Source organism: Prosopis cineraria, unplaced genomic scaffold (genome assembly GCF_029017545.1).
Source record: "Prosopis cineraria cultivar Desert tree isolate PC_DT_omini unplaced genomic scaffold, ASM2901754v1 PC1, whole genome shotgun sequence".
Classification (NCBI taxonomy): Eukaryota; Viridiplantae; Streptophyta; class Magnoliopsida; order Fabales; family Fabaceae; genus Prosopis; species Prosopis cineraria.
The window spans coordinates 40,021,145-40,025,549 of record NW_026555332.1 but is presented as its reverse complement, the minus strand read 5'-3'; the positions used below and the strand labels follow the sequence as shown (position 1 = coordinate 40,025,549).

At 30.2% G+C, this 4,405-nt stretch overlaps 1 long non-coding RNA gene across 1 annotated transcript; it reads right to left on the bottom strand.

The window, feature by feature from the left end:
• Positions 1–1,100: 1,100 nt before the first annotated feature.
• On the bottom strand, positions 1,101–3,827 carry LOC129294440 (uncharacterized). The gene is made up of 4 exons (XR_008589431.1): positions 3,729–3,827; positions 3,537–3,634; positions 2,482–2,570; positions 1,101–1,587 (listed from the first exon to the last, which is right to left on the bottom strand). It is a non-coding gene; the product is annotated as an uncharacterized LOC129294440 (long non-coding RNA).
• Positions 3,828–4,405: the final 578 nt, after the last annotated feature.

Below are 4,405 nucleotides of genomic sequence, written 5' to 3'. Positions count from 1 at the left end.
CCTATATTATACTTCTCTCTCTTTTTTTCTCCAAAATTTTTTTCCATAGGAGAGAATATTTGAAAAGTTCTTTTTATTTTTAAAAATTTATGTTTTTTGATGAGTAATGTTGGAATAATTTTAAATTTTAAAATATATTTAATAAGTTAATTGTCCCTTTTTAATTTCAATGAAGTAATTAAAAACTTATAATAGAAATAGAAATAACAAGAGTGGATGTTTAAGCCTTTTGAGTTAAGGCACAGATTTTATACTGATAAAGACGCACATTCATCAACTTGCACACTTCTATGGGTCTTTTCCTTCCTTTAATATTTCACCAATTCAACCATCACGCGCATTCATTATACTTTCCATCGTTTATATCAAGTTGTTTATACAATTCCGGATCACAGTATAAAGCATTGAGCAGTTCTTATATATAATTATTTTTTCAATTAGATCTCTATTTTATATATCACTCTTTTTGATAAAAAAAGATATGAATTAAAATTTTAATTATCATTATTAAGCTATTTAATTAAGATATAATTGAAAAGATGTAAATTTTTAAAATATTAAGGTTTGAGACTATAAATGGTATGTGTCACTACAAGAAAATCAAGATTTAGCGAGGATCATATTCCTCGTTAAAATCATATATATCCTTGCTAACAACAATTCAGTGAGGAAATAATTTCTTCACTAACATCATAGCTAAATGATAGGTCACTAATATTTAGCGAAATGTAATTTTTTCTCTCATTAATTAGTAAGAAATTATCGAGGACATTATTTTATCTCTAATTTTAGCAAGGAATTATTCCTTACTAATTCTTTTTTTTTTTAGCTAGGACATTTGGCGAGGAATGCTGTCCTTGCTAATATTAACAAGGAATATGCCATTGCCATTTCCTCACTAATAGATTGTAATTGGTGATAAAAATATCGAGGCTAGCAAACAATTAGAGAAATTAATTTCTCACAAATTGTTTTAATTAAAGAGGAATAATTTTCTCACTAAATTGCACATTGATTCTGTAAGAATCAAAATTTTAATTATAAATAAATCCTGTTCAATTAAGCAATTGACTAGAAAATGAAATTTAAAGTACACAATGTAAGATAAGTGATTCAATTTATTAACCATATATAAAAAGTTATAACATAATGGTTCAATATGTTAACCACATATTAAAAGTCATGTGGTATTATAAGAGAGTAGAGTAATAAACTTAACAAGAGTTCTAAAAGTATCTCATACATATAAAAAAAAAAAAAAACTAAGGAAATAACATAGTTATTTTTCACCACCATTTAGATCTAGTTGCTTGAAAGAATTTGCACTATTAGCATGTTACTCTGGAGTTAGGATTGTCTCACCTAATGTGCGACTACCTCAAACATCTTCTGCATGCCCCTCTTATAGTAGATGGATATCATTTTATCAAAGAACCTACGAGACAAGCTTTCCATGTTCTGCATTAACAATTTTATCCAAAGTTCTTCAGCTTCATCCAATCTATAACCTTCTGCTAAGGCATTAATTAATGTGAAATAGCTTCCTGTTGTCCTTCCTTGACCTTTGCTTGGCATCCATTTTGTCACCTACAAAGCCATATGTAATTTTGATGAAAAACAATCAACCCAGATGGTGCCCACAGATTGAACATAGGAGGTTGATGAGAACATGAAGAAAAAAGGGCAATCAGACCAAAGGAAGCAATTGCATTTTTAGGACGCAAGTTGAATAAATGGAGCAAGTTCAAATTAACATAACACTAATATTATGAGTCCAAAATAACATCAAAGAAAATGAAAAAGGAAATTTCCCAGTTTGTTAAAAATACATGTATTACATGCTTCCATTATTCTTGTTCTTCAAGAGTTTTAAGTGCCTTCTTTATAGTAATAAGAGGAAACTCTAATTCCCAAGCAACAAAGGAATCGAGAGCTCCCTAAACTTTCTCTTTAACATTCAACAATTCCTTAATCTACAGAAGACCCTTATCAACTCTCCAGAAAATGCAAAACATCAAATAAACATTATTATTACATGTTAAGAGACCTGTAACTCTTTTGCACATAATGACTTATCCAATTACTGCAATTAAACATTACTCTCTGAACATGTAATTACACATAATGACTTATCCCATTACTGCAATTTATCAGGTAAACATTACTGCAATTAAACAGAGGAAGAAGATGAAGAACTTACTTTCTGAACAAGCTTTGCAACCTTCGAAATTGTCCTAATTTTTCTTATTGTTTTTCACACTCGCGGATATCTTAGTCTTGGACCTTTTGCAACATTCATGATAAAGAAAAGGTAGTTTTAACAAATATTTTATTCAAAAAATTTTAGATTCCACATGCCATCGTCGTATTAAAAACAAAATAAGAAAAAAAAAATTATATGAACTAATAAATGAAGATTCAGCATGCAGAAAAATGTGAGAAACAAAGTTATCTTCTTAGACATAGACGCCTTGATCTTACCACTGTGCTTTGCATACTTGTCGTAATTTTAACAGCTTCGATGTTTTAATAATAAAAAAAATCTGTCAGCACAAGCATCCTAAGAAGCCCTGAAATAGAAAAATAAAGCATAATTAGCCTATAAACAATCATGAAGCTTTTCCATGGCCAAGAATTAAGAATTAATTTTATCATAACAACAGACTTCTCTTACTTTCACAAGCTATTACTAAGTGCTTATTTTGTCTTGTTGCAAAGGCTTTACACTCGTGCTTATAGCTTCTAGGAAAAGTGATTTCATAATTCTTGAGAAGACAATAATTGTAATAAATGCAATTTAGAAAGTTTCTGATTTGTACTGCCACTAATTTGCACTTCTACTTCTCTACCTCTAGTAGAATCTCCATACCCAAAAAACATGATTCTTCTTCAAACATAAATAAGTAAATGAAGATTATGTTGCTAGCCTGCCATATTAACGTTATATTATTGGTTATCAAAGTCAATAACATAGAAAGAAGCTGAGCCAAGACCCAAGTCTATACAAGAACAATTGTTTCTCTTGAGAGGTTGGTCGGCCCAAAAGCTCCTGGGGAAACTTACCATATCGTGATTGATCATGATGGAAATGTTCCTTTCTGGGAAGGACAGAGTTGCGGTGTTATTCCTCCTACAAGTCCCTTATCCCATTGATAGTTATCTAATGCTTACTTACTTGTAACTGATATTTCTAATTAATAATATGCATGGGGCAACAGGGTGAAAATCTAAAGAAACCTGGGACTCCTCAATGAGACAATTTTACAAATACATTTGGGGCAACACAGAGATTAAAGAAGAAAAGAGGAGTTTCATTTAATTTAACTTTTCATCAGTATAAAGAAAAGAAAGAGGCTTAAAGAGACTCAAAACATCAAAACCAAGCACCTAAGATTTGCAAACAGGAATGACATTGCCAACGGCCAAAATAACACCAAAGCATTAAATCTATTTGCCACAATTGGAATAACGGAACAATTCATCAGCACTTGGGAAGACCAAAACGAGCCACACAATAGTTTGAATCATATAAAAACCTGGTGAACAAGAAGTTCTCCCTTTGGCAATTGGAACATTGATGACAATTGGAACGACGATAGCAACAGCAACTCTAAAATAGCCAACACTACTGCACCTCAAAGATTTGGGAGATGAACTTAATAATGAGGTTAGATTAAAGATAAAATCAGCTACAATGGAGTGATTCGCTTGTGCGTTCTCACCTGCACGTCCTCACCTGAGTGCCAGCATATCTTGCGTTTGTGGTTTGAGCAAGCGCGGTATGAGTAAGTCGACGAGCGCACGATGAAATGAGAGGATAAGGCCTGCATGGAAAAAAAAAAAAAAAGGAGGGAATAATATTGGGTCTGAAAAGCAAATTGGAGGTTTATGAAATTGTAGATGCAATATATATTTTTAGAAAATATTTTTCATAAAAGAGATCTTATAAAGTAAAAACTATTTTTCATATATAAAAGATTATAATTTTTTTAAAAACAATTATATAGAAGGCATTATAAATTCTTAAAAAATATATTTTATATATATTAAGATAGTATAAAATAATAGTTTAGTAAAATATGCACATTTTTTAAAAAAGTAAATATAGAGCTAGAACCCTTATAATTATCATTATTATTATTATTTTGATATTAAATTTTTAAAGAGGAATAACCATTCATCACCAATTCCTCGCTAATTAAAAAGAATTATATTTTCTCACTATTTAAACATTTAGAGAGGGCTAATTAGGCAAACTAGATAGGAATATGCTCTCTCTCATTAAAGTTCCTCGCTAAATAATTTTTTAAAGAGGAAATTAAATTTTTTTATAAAATTCTTCACTAATACAAGAGAAATACATAAATCCTCGCCAAATTTTCTCACTAACCTGACTTTTTCAAGT